Source organism: Teleopsis dalmanni, chromosome X, assembly GCF_002237135.1.
Source record: "Teleopsis dalmanni isolate 2A chromosome X, ASM223713v2, whole genome shotgun sequence".
Taxonomy (NCBI): Eukaryota; Metazoa; Arthropoda; class Insecta; order Diptera; family Diopsidae; genus Teleopsis; species Teleopsis dalmanni.
Window position 1 is genome coordinate 8,316,133 of NC_051848.1, and position 21,689 is coordinate 8,337,821.

Consider the following 21,689-nt stretch of genomic DNA (forward strand, 5'->3'; position numbering starts at 1 on the left):
CGTATGAGTGTGCATTTGTAAGAAGAAGCGAACAGTTTGTGTGCAGGACCTCCACAAACACATGTGCCTTGCTTGCTTGAGCTTTTGTGTGTTCAGGAGCTAAGACAGGATTCATATGCATTTAAGTGCAACTGAATGACACAAAACTATCAATATGTGTTATTGGAAGAAATCGTAGCCACCCCACATAACGTACCTCTAAGCTTACTTATCTAACCTAAATGAGTGGAATGAAATGTAATGTCATTAAAATTTAATAGCTGCTATATAAGCTCTTAAGACAGTGGCCATAAAAATCACTTACGTGGAATATAATTAAAACAAAGTATCTAAGTAATATAATAATTTAATTTAAACTAATAAAATATTCTAGCATAACAGAAATAAATCAAAGTTGATATCCGCAATAGATGTAGTACAAGATAGTAGGATTAAAAATAATCATTTATAATCCTTTTAGTCGTTTTGACTGATCGAAAAAAGAAAGTGAAAAAACTATGTAAAAATGTCTTTAAAAATATAGAGACATAAGTATTTATTATCAAATAATACTAAAACTAAAAACAAACATAGGATCACTCTTTTTTTAACCGCTTTATCTCTGGTTAACCTAATGAAAATTTGATAGCAGCATTAACCATTGGTTTATATCATAATTAATTGATTATAAATTACCATAATGGGGTGTTTGCTAGACTTTCAGAAAAATTATTCTAGAGATGAAATACATACTAATACATTCACACTATCTCATTTAGTCACTTGCTCATTTATATTAATCAATGAACGTTCACATTATAATGAGCTTATAGAACTTTTATAAACTTTTATAAACTTCACTTAATAATATTTAACATAAAAAAATTAAATATATAATTGATATATTAAAACATTTATATGCATTTTATATATCAATTACACATTTATTTAATAAAAATAAAGATCTAAGCTTATGTCAATATGCAATAAGTAACTTAAGTCGATGGAAACGATAAATTCTTAAAGTTACTTAAGTAACTTACTAAATAAGCAGTGGAAACATACTATTAGAGTGTCGGCATGTCTACTTTGCAGTTTTGCATTCATGTCTTTCGAGTTGACACATTAATGTATTCATTACGATGACACGATGATAACTGTCTTTCATTCGGACTTTTAAGTTTGCTGCATTGGAAAAAGAGAAGGATTTTGTACAAGTCTAAAATCCAATATCAGTGGCGCTTAGTCTAAAGCTGATTTAAATTCAATATTGATATAGTCATGGCATCTCAATTATAATTTTGCATTTACATATGGCTTGACACATTCATGCTGTTAAATCATAACTGATGGTGAAAGTAGGACCTTAAAATATAGAAAAAATCGTAGCTAATGGCAACTTTGGCTTGCAGCAAAATGACATTATGACTTTTCTGATTGAATTTTGGATTTTTGAAAAAATTGGATTGAGTTTATAATAAATCCGAAGTAAGCGTTGTGATTCTTATAATAAAACAAATATTATTAAAGTTTTCTATAACAGACTGTTTGTAATAATATTGTAAGCATTTGTCAACGTAAAAAAATTGAAGATTTTTGGTTTTCCAGTATAAATACGAAGAGTGACCGAAAGGATTATTTACATATTTAAGAATTAACTGTTTAAGGTAAGTAACATAATTATTTTTAATGGAGCGAAATAATTATAGTTATAGCTAATTATAGTTACTCATAACAAATTTGTTAAAAACCAAACTCAATGGGTATCAATTCAGAATTATTTATTGATGATGCGAATGACTTTCACTGTGCCATTTGCCAAGACGTTGCGGAATATCCCAATAGTTTGAAGTGCCAGCACATATTTTGCAAGGAGTGTATTACCATTTGGCTATGTGAAAATACCACATGCCCTCTTTGTCGACATAAATCGAATTTGCGACACCTAAAGCTCATGCCCAGACAACTTAATTTGAAATACAGAAGACTTCGCTTAAAATGCATATTCAAGAAATGTGGAAAGACGATGTTTTTACGAAATGCAAGTATTCATTTCAAAGTTTGTAAATGTAAAGATTTGTAAAGGAAAATTTTAAACTATTAAATCTTTATTTATTTAATTTGCAAATAATGTATCTGTAGTATGGTATATAGTATTACAATATATGTTATATGAGGTGTATTGTGATACATGATACAAATATAATATGTGTCCATTTGTCTACTTTCCATAATGACACCTTACAAAGTACCCGAAAGAGGTAAGATATATTAACTATATTGTGTTCACTATAACTTCAACATTACCTCTTAGACAATAAAATCGCTTTATCTGTAGTACTAGACAAAGAAATAAGAAAATAAGTGAAAAAATAAAGTGCAAACTTTAGTACTTGACAGTACGCAAAGATGGTGCTTTTAGAGGTAACAAGCCAGTGAAGCTGTTGAATGTTAATTCGATAAATTATATGAATGTCGAGATAAGGTTCGTACAACTTGGATGCGGTATTCATTGATCCATAGGGGGGCCCATAGGGGAGTAAGAACCTTACGAATAATTTTTCTCTCAAAAACTTCCAGTACTGTTGCAAAATAAACGATCTATGAAGTCTAAGTATTGTCTGTCGAGGGAGAGCTTTACAACTTAATTCCATACTGAACCCTTTGTAGCAACTATTGGCAGTGGTGATACTTCGTCTAATTTCCAGGCCGATATCATTGTTGTTTGTCGGTACCAGTACCCGATACCAAGATAGATGAAAGAAAAGTATATTTGCAAGTTTATAGCTAGGCATCTAATCGACTACCATTTCTACCAGCAACCGACATATACTTCGTTCTACTCTCATCCAACTTATCAATGCCTTCTCAATTAAGTGTTCGGCACATATTAATAATGATCAAAGTAAATATGAACGCAAGCTTTTAGCAACCAAATGATTTGAATGGCGTTATGGACTTTATCAATAAACCTCTGGCATCATCGAATCGTAAAACTAGGGTATTAAGTAGTTGGCAGCATTGAATAGTTAGTTCATCATCGTCGAATGACAGCAACGAACGAATACTTTTACCTCTTAAGTCTAGAATGTCATCGAAGTGCCGCAAACTAATTCTAGCAATAACAATAACAATCTGATATTTTACCTTGTGTATAACCGTGTATAGCTTGTAAAATGATTATATAGCGTTAACGTTATCCTATATCACAGTTTAAATTTGTAAACACATCAACGTTCCTACTTGTGCAAATTTATATTCAACCTTTTACAGTCTCTCTTATGTCTTTCAAGATACTAGTTGTCTGTTTAAGAGAAGAATAGAAGAATAAATGAAAGCGATTTAAGTGATTTTGAAATTTTATTTTTAATAAATTTCTTTTTTACTTTCCCACCGAAATGACCTTAATTTCAACTGGCAAACATACGCTTTCCCCTTTATTATCTTTCAGCGCTTTTTCAACGTTTGTTTTGTTATTCGTACTTTCTTCTATTTAATGAAGGCGAGAGAAAACTCATTGAATGTGCTTAATTTGTGGCATCTTTATGATGTACTTTATCCCTATTATGTGTGCTGCTTACCCAAGTATTTAATGTCATAGCCATTAGCACAGAACTAAACCACCTTCCACCAATAACGGTTCCCACTACAAGATTGAGAATAAAGCATGAGACTGTACGGCACAGCTCCTGCTATGCATTTGCTCATGCCGAGTTCAAAGTCGAACACACACAACTGCAAACGCATACATTCATAATGTCATTACCATTGTCAAATTGCCATTATTAGTTCAGTGCAACTAACACATTTCCGGCTTCTCTATATGCTCTTGGGTATAAGGACAGCATGCGAGTATAAGACCGAGCGTGCACTGATTTGGCAAGGATGTGCTATGTGCTATGTGCTATATGCTATGTGCTATATGCCATATGCGATATGCGGTGTGCTATCCTAGTTTATAGGTTACATATATGTGTACGTGTATGCTTAATGCTTAACGATATTTACAAGTCACTTGTTTTTATTCGAACATTAATTATGCTTCTCATATCGGTTGGTTTATTGGGGATATTGGTGCACTACTTTCAGCATCTTGTGATAATAAAAAATCCTGTGAAGAGAAGCAGAGGGTATCTCTTCCAATCTATGTATCCATTAACAATGCTTATGTATTATGCTAGATACTTTTGTAACAGCGTTTTTTTCTTTTTTTTTTTTGTTAGAATATTTTTTTTTCATACTCACATTTTCTATTTCAATTTTTCTTTTTGATCCTTTTCAGTAGGCACTTTCCTTTTTATATGCTTCCATATCTCTTTTTCATTACACATTTCAATTGTTTGTTTTTGTTATTATTCTATCTGTTTGTTTTGTTGTTTTTGTTCTCATGAACGCTAATCCTGAAATTAATGGTGTGCTTTTTATTGTAAATTGAAAAACTCTACTTTAGGTGCTTAATCAGCATTTACTTTTTAATTATTGAATAGAAATGTTGTAAATTTTAGACTTTAGTTTATAATTCACACCGCAGAATAAAATAAAAACCTTTAACGCTTTTTAAATTTTAATCATGGCAAAATTTTGATCTTCCCAACGGCATGAAACGTCGATATAGCAAAACTGTCGAGACATTGTTCAATGGGGTTAAGCATTTTTAGATGAAAAACAGCAATAATAAATAAACATACTATTTGCTATCGTTTGTGTAAGTAATATAAAAAGTACACATATATGTAGACGCTAGATGGCGTACTCCATCGAGATCTACACCGAGATGGTGGATGGCAACTATACTCTCAAATCTTTCAGAGATTTCTTGGCATTGTTGTAACAAATAACAACAATGTCAGCCTTGACATCATAATATATTATTTACCATTCCATTAAATAGAAAGATTTTTTATTTGTTTAATATAATTATTCAGTTTTACTGCATTAAAAGTTCAATAATAGTTCATGAATATTATATCAAAGATTTATATCCAATCTATGAATAAGTTATAGTAGCTGGAAATGTTTAAAATAAAATTGAGCAAATGAATTTCTGTAGTACTCCGTACAATAAGACCACAGTCGTTGGTCATTACATTCTATATAATTGGACCATACTGAGAATCATCAACCTCTGTAAAGAGTGACTAGTTTGTTTTTGCGTTGGAGGTTAGTGTGAGTATAATTGAAATTTTGCGCATAACTTACTTTCTAAGATAACAACGTTGTTAGTTTTGAGTTGTTCAACTAAAACCTTACTTCGTAGAACATGTCGTTCTTAGTGGTATGAGTCTGTAGTAAGATTTGACAGGCGGCCTTGTGTGCCATAGCTTATTTGAGCACATATAATGGCTCGTTGATGCTTTAAGTCTGCCAACAATGCATAGAATTTCAATATTTATGTGTTTTCTGTGACCATAGAGGTAAAGTGGAATAAAGAATCTTCCATTTTCAGTACGCTTTGTTTTTTGCATATATTAACATTTGTATTATACTTTGACATTTAGGCAGAACTATTTTATTTCATTGATATGCTGCCCAACCTCGTCCTAACAAACCTCAAGTCCATCTCAGGACCCACAGGTAGATATGCTGAGCTACGGTCCGTCATCAACTAATATATAAATTAACGATATGAATTCCTGCATAGTTAAAGCTTAGTCTGGAGTAAGGATAAGCGTCCCAAGTACAAAAGTGTATCAGTGCGCAAAAGCACTAACTCAAGAAACCACAATAACACAACACACGCCAATACTATTTAGTTTCAATCTGTCAATCTGTGTCTTTTTGTTTATACACTCGGCATTTTAGAGCAGAACCTTAAGTTATTTATTAGTATTTACCTCATTATTTTGCAAGTGATTCGTTTCTTTCAGGGGCTTCGTTGACTTGGTCATGTCGTGCGGATGTAAGAAAGTGCTCTGACTAGAAAGCTTTTTGATTCGGTACGCGCAGGTGGAAAATGCTATAGAGGACGCCCGCATTCTCGGTTAAAGGATTAAGACCAACAATTTGGGGGCTCTTGATAGTACCAACTGGCGACAACAAGGAACTGTTCGGGCTGCCTGGCGGAGGCAGTCTGTATTTCTCGAGAACTACAGGTTTAAGGTTGAAAGTATAAATAGTACTAATAAATAGGCTAAAACACATATAATATATTTTCTTTTTTTATTGTTAAAATAATATGTTAAACCATCTACAACATATGTTTTCTTTATAAATTTATCAACTAATCCATTTTTAATGGGTTTTCCAATTTTTTCCAGGAATCAATTTTATTCGATATGCATTAGTAAAAATCCTGCAAATAATGATGAAACACGATTGGTAATAGTTTTTGTGTCCACCCATAAATTAAACGGAAATTCAAATGCTAAATAATTCTCGAATAAAGCGAATATCTCACGAATGAATGCGACATTCAGTTTGTTTATTTAGCAGCATTTTTACTTAATAATTTTTTTGTGGAAAACAATTAGAAATATGTTTTCAAGGCTTGTTGCATTTTATTTACTCAAATTTGCTTGCTTCTGGATTTGTGCATCGATTTGTAATGCAATTATTCCGAAATTTTTATGCGCGATCAGAGTTTCCATTAAAAATGGGGCTTTACAGGTAAAGTGATTTCAATCTTCTGTACAAGTTCCAAGGTAAACATTTTTTATGCTGAATTAGCTTAAAAAATGTTAACACAGTAGAGGATTTGCAATAGACAGTAGAGACAGGTGAGGCCATTTCCCAAATACAAGGTGAAATCTTTGATAGAACTAGAAAAATTGAAAAAAATGCTGGACGTTCCTGAATTTGCGTGATATTTAAACTTAATGTTCTTTTTTATAAGCTAGAATTAAAGTACTAAAATATATATATACGATCAGTATTTAATCATTTATATGTATACGTTTTACATATTAATTGCATATTCAATTAATAAAAACAAAGATTTTATTAAATACTTACTTCCTCAGTACCTTTGTTTACAGCTCAGCTGTCCCTTGTGAGAAATTTATATTTAAGGATTGCATTTGACAAATTTCGGCTTAAATGAGCTGATTTATTAATAATGAACTCATTTATATGAAAACTCTTTGTATGGTAAATCATCTTCATTAGTGACTATAATGAGCAAAACCGCCTCAATGAGATAGTGTGAAAAGCACGGAAGCTCTTTGTATGGCTAATAAAATTTACTTAGTTCGTTACACTTACTAAGTAAGCAGTAGATACATACTATTAATACCACTAGTTTTAAATTTTGAAAATTGTGTTAAGTCTAGATTATATGTTTTTTTGTTGTGGCTTCAAGCTTTAAATTCCCAAAACACACTTAGGCTTCTGACACTTTACTTTTAACAACAAAGTATGAAAGTAAAAGATCAATTCATAGAAAAAACAATTGTGTGATACCTGAAAAGCCATCTTCAGTACTAACAAAATTGACAGAAGGAAGTATGAAGCAGAAGTATATTAGGCTTAGCGACCTCGGTATTGCAGATTTAAAAAAAAAAAAAATTTTAATCTTCATATAACACAATTCCAGCATGAGCTCGTGTTCCTTGTGAAGATAGAGTTTCAGTTTCATTCTAATTATTTATACGAATCTTGTTATTTAGGCGACCATTTTAATTTTCTTCTAAATTTTGTTAATCTGCTTAAGATTTTCTGAAATTATTTTTTTGCTGTTCTTATTCCTTTCATTTTTATTTTATTTTAGCTCATTTTCTTTATTAATGTTCGAAATGAAAAAGAAAAATCTCTGTGTGCATTTTAACATTTCATCTCGTTCCAAAGCTCCGCCGTCTCCATTTGGAATTCTTGTATCTCAAATGAAAATCTCAGCTTGGCATGCAAAAATGGAAACACTTGTAATCACGTTAATAAGCGTAATAAATATGCGCAATAAACATGAAAAGGATTAAGTTAATTACGAAAGAACAAAACGAGCTCACTAGAACCGAATTAATTGCAACAGATTAATACCGAACATTCATTTACCCCTTGCCCCTAGAAGGCGGCCCGGCCCGGCCCGGCCCAGCCCGCACGCTCTGCTACACACACACACGTCCTTACGCACATTTCGATGAGCTCGGGAAAGGACAAAATTAATATCCGAAGTAGAAGAACAAGCGCCATAAAAACAAGAACCATAAAAAAGGTGTTACATGAATGATATGGAAACAAAATTGCGCGTTTGAAAAGTTAGCATATCCTTGCATAGGACGAAATTGTTTTAATTGAATATTTTTTTTCTTATTTTTTGTGGACTCCTTTCCTCGGCTAATGCACGAGTATTTTATTTTTAGTTCGTTTTCAACTTAACTGGCAGGGGATTGTGTGGCTCTGGCTCACAATCCCGGACTCGTGCCACTCAATATCGGAGCTGCTACGATGCTGGCGTTACAGAGTTTATTAATTATTGCAATTAATAGTAAAGCAGCAAGGTTCATTGAGTCCACTTCCACATTTTTGTTTCGAAATGAGCGATAATTTATAACCACCGGGCGGTCCATAAGCGAAATCGGTATAATTGTGATTTTATGTAGACGCCTTGATTGAGATTTCAGTATAAATTATTAATGGGTTCCGTTTTTCGTTTTCGTCCTGGAAAACGCAGTAGTAATCTTTCTCGAATTTATGCTAAGTGCTTAACAATTAGTGAAATTTTGTAGATTTTAAATATTTTTGACATACTCCTTCGTATATGCGAACGAAAGTTTATTTCAGTCAATTGGTATTGGTGGTATCCCTACTTATGAGGCTCTGAAATAAGGTCGAACCAAAATGTTATTCTTAATTGCCTGATGAAAAATCTGATTGGAAATAATTAATTAAACAAAAAATTTCAAATGAATTTGATTTGATTGAGGATAACTGTGATTTTAAAGCAATTCACATATACACTGAAGTTGAAAGTCTTTCGATTAATGCGTGGTTAAAATCAACCATTTGTTAGCGGTAGGATTGTGTATTAAGATTTTCGCAGGACTTCAAGAGTTCGTAATACACAATACCGCTGTGGACATAGCAGACACAAAGTATGGACTTCTTGCCGAAGTAATTCAGCACTAGTGTTGAAGGTTCAGTTTTGCTTTTTGAGTCGGATCATTATCTAATAACTCCTGCAATTGCTGGTCTGTGCACTTTTATGGTGTATCAGAGCGCTCACTTTTTTGTATATAAAAATCAAGACTTTCAAATTTTCGAAACTATATCTTACATCCTCTAATAGTTTTATATCAGACGAAAAAAGGATGCATGTGTCAAAATAATACGCTGTGAACTTTTTGCTGGTTTTCGCTGGATTGATAAATCAAATTTACGGATCAATTCTGATAGCAAATGGGAATAAAAGGCACAAAATGCTACTCGAAAAGCTCACTTTCTTGTTGTCCTGCTCTTTTTTAATTGTCTTACTTCAATTTAAAATTCACCACATATATTTTATCAGCTGTTGAAGATATGCAAATAAAGAAGTTTTCTTTTATGCTGATAAATCAGTGATCTCTGAATATTTGACATTAAAAAAAAAGTGACTTCTCCATAGTCTTATGCTTTTATTATTAAAAGTTTATTTCGTACAAATAAAATACAATTTTATTTCATTCAATATCTTTGCATTTTGTTTAATTTTTTTTGTTGTATTAAATACCAATTATTCTTATCGAATTACACAATGCTGTTTATTGCTATATAATATATACTAACGGACCTATTCTGTGCACTTTATAAACTTGTCAAACATTGACATTTGTCAGAATTGATTGCTGTAAAGGTTTTGGTATTCTGTGACATAAATAAAAAGCTCTTTTCCTTGTTAGTTGTCAATACTACAAATGCTGTTGACAACTATAAAAATGTGCTCTTTTCAAGCATTTTTTATTATTTGCATGCATGACAAATATTCTTAACTAAAATATATGCTCTTTACAAGCATATTCTTTATTGTTATTTGAATGCATGAAAAATGGTTTTGACAACTTAAAATATATGCTCTTTACAAGCATTTTTTACGAACAATTACGAACAAAACGCTTTACTCTATAGAAGCACTAGGTACTTGAGCTTTGAAATTTGTCAAGATGTGTCCAGAATACCAAAAAGCTTTCTGCTTTATAAAAATCAAAAATTTTATTAAAGAATTTGACCAAATAATCCAGTCTTGGATACATGCTTATCAGGCACGCTTAACAACGATTCCTTGCTGTAGTTGGATTAAGAGGACTCGTGTGGATATATTTAAGTGTCAACAGATATTCACTCGGAGAAATCTACGGGCTTTGAGATATATTTTATTTTAACATTTAATTTATTATTATTTATGCTTAAAAAGTGATACATTTTTAAGCATAAATAATTTTATAACTTGACAAATGCACAATTTTATTTGTCATTACAGTAGATGTCCTTTTTTTTTATTTACACATTCATTCATTAATTTTACCTTCTCTTACGCATGAGACTAACAATAAGTTTCTAAGACTAAGTAGATAAGACTACAATTCTATTTTGGATATAGAATTGTACAATACAGAATAAAATAAGTTAACATTTTATTACGAACATCATGTTAATTACTTAGGTTTAGTCATATTCGCTCTTGTCGGCCACGCGCCCACAGGGGGCTATCAAATGTTGGGAATAAAAGCTTAACTACATTTAACTACACGTAATTACGATACGTACCAACTAACTGAACCGTAACACTAAGTGTAAACACACCAGACAGACGCAAGCCAAGAACAAAAGAAGCAGACAATGAGAATGAGAACGATAGAAGACACAAGAGCGAGACAAAAGAAGTATATAGATTGAGATAAGAAAGAGAGAGAGAGAGAGAAAGGAACGAAACAAGAAAAGAATAAAGAAAGACAGGAAAATGGTAATAGTGAAACAATGGAGAGATATAGCAGAATACAAAAGAGGGACATAATAGAGATATGAGAAAGAGGGGCAAGAGAAAGAGAGGCGAGAAAAAGAGGGGCATGAAAAGGAAACAGGAATGAGAAGAGTAAGAGAAAGAATAATAAGGGAAAAAGAGGCAAGAAAAAGTGAGGCAAGAAAGTGAGGCAAAAGAAAAAAAGAAAGAGACACAAGAGATATGGAAATAGAGAGAGTATCAAACAGAGAGAGCCAAAAGAAAAAAAGAAAACCTTTTTCTAAAAAAAAACTTTGAGATAATAATTAGCGACCTATTAAAATTAATGTCAACACTTAGTATATGTAATTCTACTTAGTACGAGAATAATAAACATTCTTTACTAATGCGTCAAATTTGTATTAATCACAAATCTTTTGATGATATTAACATTCTGTGTATAATATAAGTATGTGCTTCTACACATACTTAAATTATACACAGTAAATGATTTAATATAATTATTTATATATGCCCACATAAACCTCATATTCTGTACCTGTTAGAATAGATTACACTATAAGTTTGTTTTGGTTAGTTCTAATTGCATTTGGAAGTTCATGATTTGTGTAATAAATTAAATAACTGCACTGTTTGATACACAGAGCGTAATACTAATAAATATGTATTTAAGATTTGATTAAATTAATTTCGATTTAACAATTCATTTATGTGTAATTTATGGTTCATCTAGTGTAAACTTCCCGATAGTGGCTCTAAAGGCAAACTGAAATCATTGCCCAAGGATAAGCAAAATTTCACTTCCAAATTTACTATCGGGCGTGTGTATGAGGAAAGATGTCACAGCTGAAATAAAATTATTTCATGCTTCATATATAATGAAGTTACTGCACTTAGGATGTGTGGTCCATTTCAGTTTGGTGTGGTCCTATACATTCTGTTTATGTTACTGTGATCTCAATGATTTGCTTTACTCAATTTATGCTTAACACCTTCACATACTTGCACAGGCTATCGACCGAAATGTTTATCAAAACTGCCTACTACTGAATTATGTGGTTGCAGTTATACAGCACAATTCCAACACAACACAACACAACACAACACAACAGAACACAAGACAATAGCAATAACAAATCTTTAAACATAATTAGAATAATTCTAATCTGAAGTCGATAAAGTTAAATTTAGTGTCAATCAATGTGTAACTACGAGACGGAAAGACGCACAGGACAGAAGATTGTGATATACGAGTATGGTAACCGCGGCTTTATATATTACAAAGTACAATTCTGATATAATAAAGCATTTTTAAATGAACTAATGTGAGTTATGGAATATTAAACATTTGAAAAACAGTTTTCTATGTACCTCTACGCACAGACATCTATTGCCCACTATGATGGCCCCTAGGTAAGGCAAGTTTCACTAACCGTTGTTATCACCCCGTATTATTCTTGCTAAACTATTTGATGTGGGAAGTGTGACTATATAATTATATATATACAACTAATAAGCTAATATGTATTGCACGCCTTATTAAATATGGTCTTAAGCATTGGATCATATAAACATTAGCGTTAAGCTCATCTTGTGTTGAAAAACATTGTCCTTTAAGGGTTTCTTTTTATTCGGGAAACAGCCATATCAGGAGAATAAGGCGATCACGGCATTATCGTGTTAGATAAACAAATTGGTATTTAATATTTTTTTTATATTACATATAAAATACAATATAAAAATATGGTATTTAGTACTTTTCACATAAATTTGGCTGTTAGTACTTTTTTGCATGCATCAAATTATACTCCTATTTCTTCAGTACTCTTTTTAGTAGTGATTTTGGAAAGGCGCAATCTATAAGTAAATAACTTTTCATTTACCATATATCATTTGGAAAAGTACAACTTATTTTATAAATCTTTGAAGTTTCAAGTAAAATAAAAAAAAAACATTTGAAAGCCTCTACAATCCGTAAGGAGTTTTTTCCCTCCACATACCGAAAAACGTCTAAATATACGAAATTTAGCGAAAATGAACTAAATTGTGTTATAAATATGAAAAGATATGCCGATATAATGTAACTTACATGTCCGAATGTCCTGAAACAAAACAAATACTTGTAAGTGTAAATGTCAATTCAGGACGAAAACTTTTAAAAACAAGCATTTGCACACTTTCAGATATGAGTACAGATACGAGTACAGATATGAGTACAGATATTTGTAGTGTAGTAGATATATCTGCAGATGCAAATTTATAGGCTCACAGAGAAAACTGAGCAAAAAAATATAACAAAAAATTATTATCAAAACTGAAAAATGCTGTAAGACATAGAGAAGGCAAACGATTTCAACAATGAATTCCATGAATAAAAATAAAATAATAAAAAAAATTGAACATTTTATCAATGGTGATGGTGAAGTAATTTTGTTTTTTGCCATGTTCGAATGTCATGGAAAACTACGAAAAAGACACTTTGCAACAAATTGACCTATTTTTGTTACGACACACAAAGTAATATTGCGAGAAAAAATATATATATGAACATAAAATAAATTATATGAAAATAAACAAAAACTACACACAAAAATATAGAGTAATTTGCATATGTAAAGTGTCATGGGCGTAACCAAGTGGGGCATATGTCGGTGACGAAGCGCTCTAAAATTGTCTTCGATATAACATAACATATCATAGTGAGATGAGGGCCATTACCATAAATAATGTTTTCATTTATGTGCGATTACTGAATGGTGAAGACAAGGGAGTGCATTTGTATAGATCGTCCAGTTAAACATTCAAATAATGATTTTCGATATTAATGTAATGACAGTTTTCTAGTAATCGCAGAATAATAGATATTAATCTTCAATCTAATAATTATTCAATTTCACAAATGTTTCCTCTGTGCCACCTCCTACCCTGCTGCCTGCCTACGCCTATGTGAAGACCAAGAAGGCAAAACGTATGAATTTTTTTCCAATTTCAGGAAAATACTTTGTTATTTCATATGTTTCACATACTTTTACAAGAGAAATGAATAAAGAATTGTGTTTTCGATGCAATGAAGTCAGTTTTCATAAAATTAAATATTGAATTATTTTTAACTTAAATAACAATAAACAATGTGAACGACTCACGATTGCAAATATTTGAGCCCATTGAGTTAATTAATATTTCATTTTTTTGTGAAACTTTGTATCTTGCAGATATAAAGAAAAAAAATATTGTCGACCGGCACCTATCTTTGTTGGATTTTTATAAAAGACAGATTTTTTTGATCCTGGGTACTTTAATTAACGTGCGCTTCTTTAACAGCATAGTATTATTCTATATAATGTGAGGCCCAGTAATTCCGCCTACAAGATGGATAACTTTGCTCTTACACAATTTTAAGCACTCACAAAAAATGTATTCAAAGAGTTCAATAATAATTACACAAAAGTGTCAAAAGGTCAAATTCTTCAAAAGTTTATTTTTTGAGTTGGTAGTTTAGCCTGTGATGGTCTTTCAAAAACGCGATAAAAACTTTGACATCTTTTTTGACTTTAGACTTTAGTGACTTTAGAGCTAAAACATTTTAGTTTTAATGAATTTAGTTGAATTTCTTAACTTTCAATTAACTGCCGATTATATCGGTTTTAATACAGCACTATTTCTTTCAAAACATATTTTCAGGCTGAAATAATAATAATGATCTTCAATATTTATATGAAAAGAAATATAAAATTTCATTTAATTTTAAAATCAACTAAAATTAAAAGTTTAAAATATATTATAATAAATTGGTTTTATTTATGTAAATAATTAAATTTTTTATTCGTCTATAATTACCTAAACATATGAAATGCAAACGGAATAGCTGCTCTAAAATTCTACATTTTCTAAAGCCGCTCTTTAACAATAATCACATCAACCTCAAAAATGGAAAGTTACTATATACTCAAATAATTTGGTCAGCACTACAGTAGGGATGTGTTACGTTTAGCATAACCTCAAATACTGCCATAAAGCAATTACAGATAGCATAAAATCAATAAGATATAAGATGACTATTTAAGATTACATTGTATCTTACACACAGCGATTTAAGGATCGACTCAGTGTAAAAATATATCAGGGACAGAGGCATAAAATTATTCACAAAAGTTGATACGCTGTCCAACCCCGCCCTAACAAACCTTAAGTCCACCTTAGGACCTTGAGGAAGATATGCTGACCTAATGTCCGTAATCAATAGATAAAAGATAAATAAACGATGTGAGTTCCTGCATAGTTAAAGCCTAGTGTGGGGTAGGGATAAGCTCCCCAGCCACAAAAGAATAAAAGTGCTTAATAGCACTAACTCAAGAAACAATACCAAGTTTTCTTTGATTAATAAAATATTTTACCTTTGAAACTAATATTAATATTTTCAGTTATAATATTTTTCCTATATAGAATGTTTCAAATATTTTTGGTCCTAAATTTGTTTTAAAATTTGTTAAACGGTTTTTGTTTAAATTGTTATCAGTGATTTGAAGAAAACCCATTTGTAAATTGTAAGTAAAAATACATTTTTTTATTTAAATGTGCAAAAAATTTGCTTCCATTTAAATTTATTTTATATTGCAATTAAAAAGTTATCAATCAGAATTTTTTTTAAATTAGCTTCTATTCACAAAAACATATGTCAATATTAATTAAATTATTGTAATAGTTTAGACGAACTGTATCCATGGTTGCCAAAATAATGTTAGTCGCAATTCACAAAAAAAAATATTTCGTTCAGTAATTATTTTTATGACAAGAAAATCAAAACATATTTCAGATTAAAACAAGTCACTTGTCAGTCAAAAAAAATTTATCTTTAATCAAAAATTAAATTAATTTTTGCATCCACTAATCCCTTTTTACTAATAGCTATGGCTAATTCTACTACTACTAAATCGACTCCAATAGTAATATTAAATGTGGCTGTTGATATCGCAGTATTCACATATTACCTACAAATTATATATCTGTTTTTGGTACATATCTACCTTATATATAGATAGATAACAACAGGTAGATAGATTCTGTCCATAGATAAAATTCTTTTAAGTCTATAGATTCATTGTTAGGTGCAAGAATTATGTAACGTCAAAATAGGTATATATCTGATATAGTCACATAAAGACTTATTAAGGAACTAATGAATTATTGTATTTATTACCTTTTTATTGACTTTATTAGTTATAAATAATTTCATTTATTTCACATTTTACAGAGTTTGTTTTCATATTTTGGGTATGGAAAATAACTAAATATTGAGAAGACCCCCTACATCTGATTCGATAAAAACAGAAACCGTAAATGCAATGCCTTCTACGTGTATGTTAGTAAATATACTTCAAAAATGTAGACAAATATTTAAATTATTTAAAGTATTTTGCAAAAATTAAGAAACTTTCAAATATTCAAAATTTTTAGTCCAAAGAATGTTTTAGAATATATCTTATCAAACATTTTTTTTCAGCTGATGTTTCCACATATTTTTTTTGTTAAATTGTCAACCCAAACCCAAACCGATCTGGAGTAATTAGGTGTCAACTGTTATTAATCGTAAGTGAAATGGTTTATAAGGCATGGGTTTTAACTGAAGACATATTTTATGGTTCCATATAAATATAATTCTATTTACATATAATTTAAAATGTTCAAATAGCAATTACTATATTTATTATTTAATTGAGATGCACATAAACTTTAGTACACCCAAATACACGATGAAGATGAATAACACTGTCGTTAATTTTTATTACTCTCTCACTATAAGTAAAAAATTTTGATTTAGTTTATTTTATTTTTTCCAGAATAAAGTTAAAATTATTCAATATTCAATTCAAATATTTCGAAAATTACTTTAAGAACTAAAGTCTAATTCTTTTTATTACTTTCTTTAACAGATTTTGTTATACATAAATTTAGAGTTTACACCCGTTTTGATGAGAAGGTAACCAAATAAATCAATATTTATTATGTTAATTTATTTGTAATTCAATCTTATCTAGATCACTTTATCGTACAAATGTTTAAACCGCAGTCATAAAAAATAAAAGGTGAAATACTCGTATATATTTTTTTTCACGATTCCCTGCAATATTTATGATATTACTTTTTATGAAATAATATAATGAAAATTATTTTTGACTAAATGTACCTTAATAATTTTTTTTGAATTAATTATGATTATAATTTGTTGATATGTATTTAAACAAATTTATTTTATTCATAGTAAATCGCCCCAATCCCAGTAAAAATGGAAATTTGTGAACTTTGTAGCAAAGTTTTCCACATAGGAAAATTGGCTAAACATAAACTGATTTGTTCCAAATTGTCTACTGAATCCCGTAAATTGTTTGTTCCATCAGCTCGTCTTACTGCCAGCGAAAGTCTGCAATCTATACCCAGCATGATGTCGATACCAGTGAATACTGGGTCTAGAATTAGTAAGAGTACTACTGAAATTAATCTAGCGCGTGAAAAATTATAAAATACTAAATCGCGCTGATTTTCACCCGGGATCCATATGAGAAAGTTCAAAATTACCAGAACAATAATTTTTTTTATTAAATAACTGAAAACAACATTCAAGTGGTTTGTAAGTAACATATTGGAAATTGTATTGCTTAAACCAATGGAATGATTTTCTAATATATATCTTTTAACAGTGTTGTCCTTTCTTGTCTTAGTTTGAATTTCTTAGATTTTAATTTGAGAAAAATTTATGGAAATTTTCCACATACACCAAAACTACAAAACCGTCATTAGATTTTGTTCTCTTACGAACTAGGGTCTCTGGAATTGGTGGTCAATGGGAAAAAAAATTAATGTTTATAAAAAAATTTTACATAAACTTTTTGAAACAAAATTTATTTTATGCATGTTTTTAATAAAAATGTTTATTGCAATTAAATTTGTTTTATTTTACTACTTTTAATCATAATTGTAATTAAAAAATTTATTACGGAATACAACGATGAGACGTTCTTTCTTCGACAACGCCACAAAGTTACTACCTAGAACTTATTTTTTAAATATGATTGCGTTTATTAAGCTTATCTGATTTTCGTTTCAAGATCATCTAATTCTTAACCAATTAAGTACCAGGCAATTTCAAACATGGAATTTTATAGTCTAATTTCCATAGTAAATAGTAAAATAGCACAAGTTTAAGTATAAAGGAAGGGTTTGAGACACTCTATATAACATTAGCGCAGCTGATAATTTTTTGCTATAAGAATATTTTTATTAGAAACAAATTTCACTGTGATCTCCATTTGTCGAGTTTTGAAATAAAACCGAAGCGTTTTACATTATCATTAATTGTGGAATTTAATAATTTTAACCTCTCAATGAATTTACGAGTTATTATTAATAGATTTAGATCAGTTATATTCAAACTATTATTTTTTTTTTATACATAACTAGTATTCCAGTAGGTACTGTTACTTTAAAGTCAACGTTGCCGAAACAAGCTGTGGCATACAAGTATTGTATAAAAATTCTAGAAATTCATGGATTTTATATGAAATATATATATTTTTTTTGTTTGAATAGCATTTTTAATTTTCTGATAATAAAAGAGTGAAATGTCAGCGCAGCTTAAGTTGGAAATGCGCTATGGACAGAATCTATCTATTTATTCCACAATTTTTTTGAGTTTACCTTAATTACTTCAAACTTTTAATCCAACCTATTATATATTTGTTTGAGTTTTTCTCAAACATTTTTTTTATTTTTCTTTTTAATTCTTAAAAAAGATTTTTCTTGCCCGTGCGACTCGTGGTGTAATATTAGCATGACTTTCTCAGTATTACCCTCCTAGATTAGATTCTATACATAATTAAGAATATATAAATTATGCAACAAATAAAGCTTCTACAAACAAAATAGTATTTAAAATTTACCAATTAAAAATTAGAAAACTTTCACAATACTGCAGAAAAATGTGCATACATACAAGTAAAGTACGGCTTTGGGTCAGTTGATTAAGAAGCGCTGACTCTGAAATTCAAATTTAGCAGGGCACGAATATCTGCAGTCTCAAAAAAATTATTTACGAATAATTAAATGCAAGAATTATTTCCAAGATCACTGATGATGGGTATTTGGCAATACTCGAAACTCATACTCGAATACTCAGCCAAAAATTCAATTAATTAAAATAATATAAAATGAATTTTTGTTGTTGTAGTTTACTACTGTTCAAAAAACCTCTAAGAATTTTTTCGTCACGTAATTTTATATTTTATACCACTTTTTTATGAGCTGCAACCAATGCTTTTAATAATACAAAATTATTTTGTATTATATTTTTAATAGTTTTTGATTAAAAAAAGAAACAATTTGACTTCATTTATTTTTTAAATTTCAGTTATAAAAGGAACTAGAATAAAAAAAAATCGGATTAAAGTATTTCATATGTAATTTTGAGTTTAGGAAAACGCGAACATTTACGACAATTGCCAAAAGCGATGCTATGAAATTTTTATATTTTAATCTGCCATACCAGAGGTAAATGCTACGAGATTCTGTTATGGTTTTTATTAGTAAATAGTATATAAATATATATAGAAAAAAAGTAGAGAGAAACTCCAGTTACAAACTGAAGAAAGCACAACTACAAGGATAAGTGTTTACCTATTTATTTGAAGAAAAAATGGCAAACTTTATTTAACTTGCCATTTTGGGGTTATTTTTTGTAAGCTCCAACACTTTTTTCTTCACTTGCAAAGTATTTCTTATTAAAAACATGTAAATACAATTTTAAAAATTTCCTTGAAATTAAATTTACCCAATATAAATAACGAAATGAAGCATCTTAGTATCCTTGCCGCTGCTGTTTGCTTGCTATTCAATGCAGAGTGAAAATGAAAAGTAACAACTCAACAGTCATTAACACACATAGTGCAGTGTTGGAAATGCGAATATTGTGGAAAAATATACAAATAAATAAAAGTTACATAACCAAAAAAAAAACATAAAAGAAATACAAAAAAAAAAATAAAAAAAATCACTATGCTGAGCAGTTGCACAAATAATATTTTTATTTATATAAGAAAAATAGTAGAAATTAAAGTGAAATTGCAAAGAAAAATCAACATATACCCGTACGTATAAACACTTAAAATAAGCAAACGCAAACACTTACTACCGTATATAAGCGCACTTGCACTAACAAACACACACACTATAACGCACACACACACACACACACACACGCGCATACTCACAAATGCCTACCATGATAATACAAAAGAAAAGCTTGACAATTATACAAGATGGCGCGCACTACTAAAGACCGCAATTGCATGCCACAAAGAAAGTAAAGAACATTTTATATATTAACAACAACAACAACAACAACAACAACAACAACAACAGTGATGGCAACAACAGCAACAGCAACAGCAACAACATTAACAGCATTGCCAACAACAATGACGAAAAGACGAGCAAAAACAAATACAACATTAAAATCAAGTAGAGTAAAAACGTCAACACCTCATACAAAACAAACACTTTAAAGTTCAAAAAGGTTCTTAACCTCCTACCGGAGGCGGTTGCAAGAGAAATGAAGCAAAAATAAATGAAAAATTCTAGAAACACGTACAGTGACACACACACACACACACACAAATACACATGCACACATGTACACATACACATACAAAATAAAGAACGTACTAGTATAACATTACAGAATGCAGTTGATAGTCGTATATCTCGTATATCTCGGAATGCATAAATGTGAACCCAGTAAGAAAATTATTTATTTACATAAATGGTCAACTAAAGGACGTGAGGCAGCACAAACAAAAAGCTGTGCTTCCATTAAGGACAACTGAAAGGGTTATTTCGGTTCAAATATTTACTAAGTTACCTGGTAATGGAACAAGTAATAGCAAAGTAAATGCTAACTGGTTATAATAATAATCATTTGAAAAGTGAGAGCGTGTTTAGTTAAGCCTGGTAAAAGTAATATATATTTTAAAAATATGCTGGATTCATCACCGGAATATAATGTGTAGAAAATTTCAACCAGAAATTCACTCTTTGAAGTGATTGAATTTTACTGAGTGCGGACTTTTACTTAAAAGTATGTCATATGTCATTCCATTCATATCATATAGAGACACACCTTACTTACTTTATTGTAATTTAGATACCTCACGCTTTCCTTCACAAATATATTGTGCGGTTCTATGCTATATTAACACTTTAGACATAAAAGGCTGTAAGTTGTATATCACCCGAACTAGACTTCTCCATAGAGTACAATGTATAGTATTTGCTTTGATTTTATTTTTTTGAAAAATTAATTCTGTTGATTAGTACATATATTCTTATTGTATTCTAATGCAGTTCAATCATCTTTCATACTAATTAGAGGGTCCATTATGAACGCAATTTAAACTTAACCACGTTCAACATCCTACTCTATGATGTTTGACCGCCAGTGAAAGCTGGATTATAGATGAAAACTTAGATATTTGGAGTCCAGAGTTCCCAACTAATAACATATATAAAACTTTTAAATTTATTATTGTTCTATAAGCAATATATCATTTGCTATTGGTCAGATAATATAGATTTGGAACGAAAAATTTAAAAAAAAATTACCTCAGTAAATCATAAAAGAGTTTTCAAAATGTCCAAAATTTTTCGTTCCGACTCTTTATTATAATTCTTTCATTCATAAGCTTATTGATAACTGATAAGTATTGGTTTTTGGTATATCACTAATCTATAACTATATTTATTGTAAAGTATATAGATAAATATATAGTACAAAAAAAAACCTGTTTAATAATTA

General features: G+C 30.1%; 1 long non-coding RNA gene across 2 annotated transcripts; it reads left to right on the forward strand.

The window, feature by feature from the left end:
* The first annotated feature begins 15,294 nt into the window (after window positions 1-15,294).
* On the forward strand, window positions 15,295-17,750 carry LOC119689033. 2 transcript variants are annotated; one of them, XR_005253337.1, is made up of 6 exons: window positions 15,295-15,390; window positions 16,098-16,205; window positions 16,347-16,432; window positions 16,777-16,823; window positions 17,106-17,471; window positions 17,542-17,750. It is a non-coding gene; the product is annotated as an uncharacterized LOC119689033 (long non-coding RNA). The 2 variants fall into 2 exon arrangements; XR_005253336.1 differs by having other exon boundaries at window positions 16,098-16,201; window positions 17,542-17,748.
* The last annotated feature ends 3,939 nt before the right edge of the window (window positions 17,751-21,689 follow it).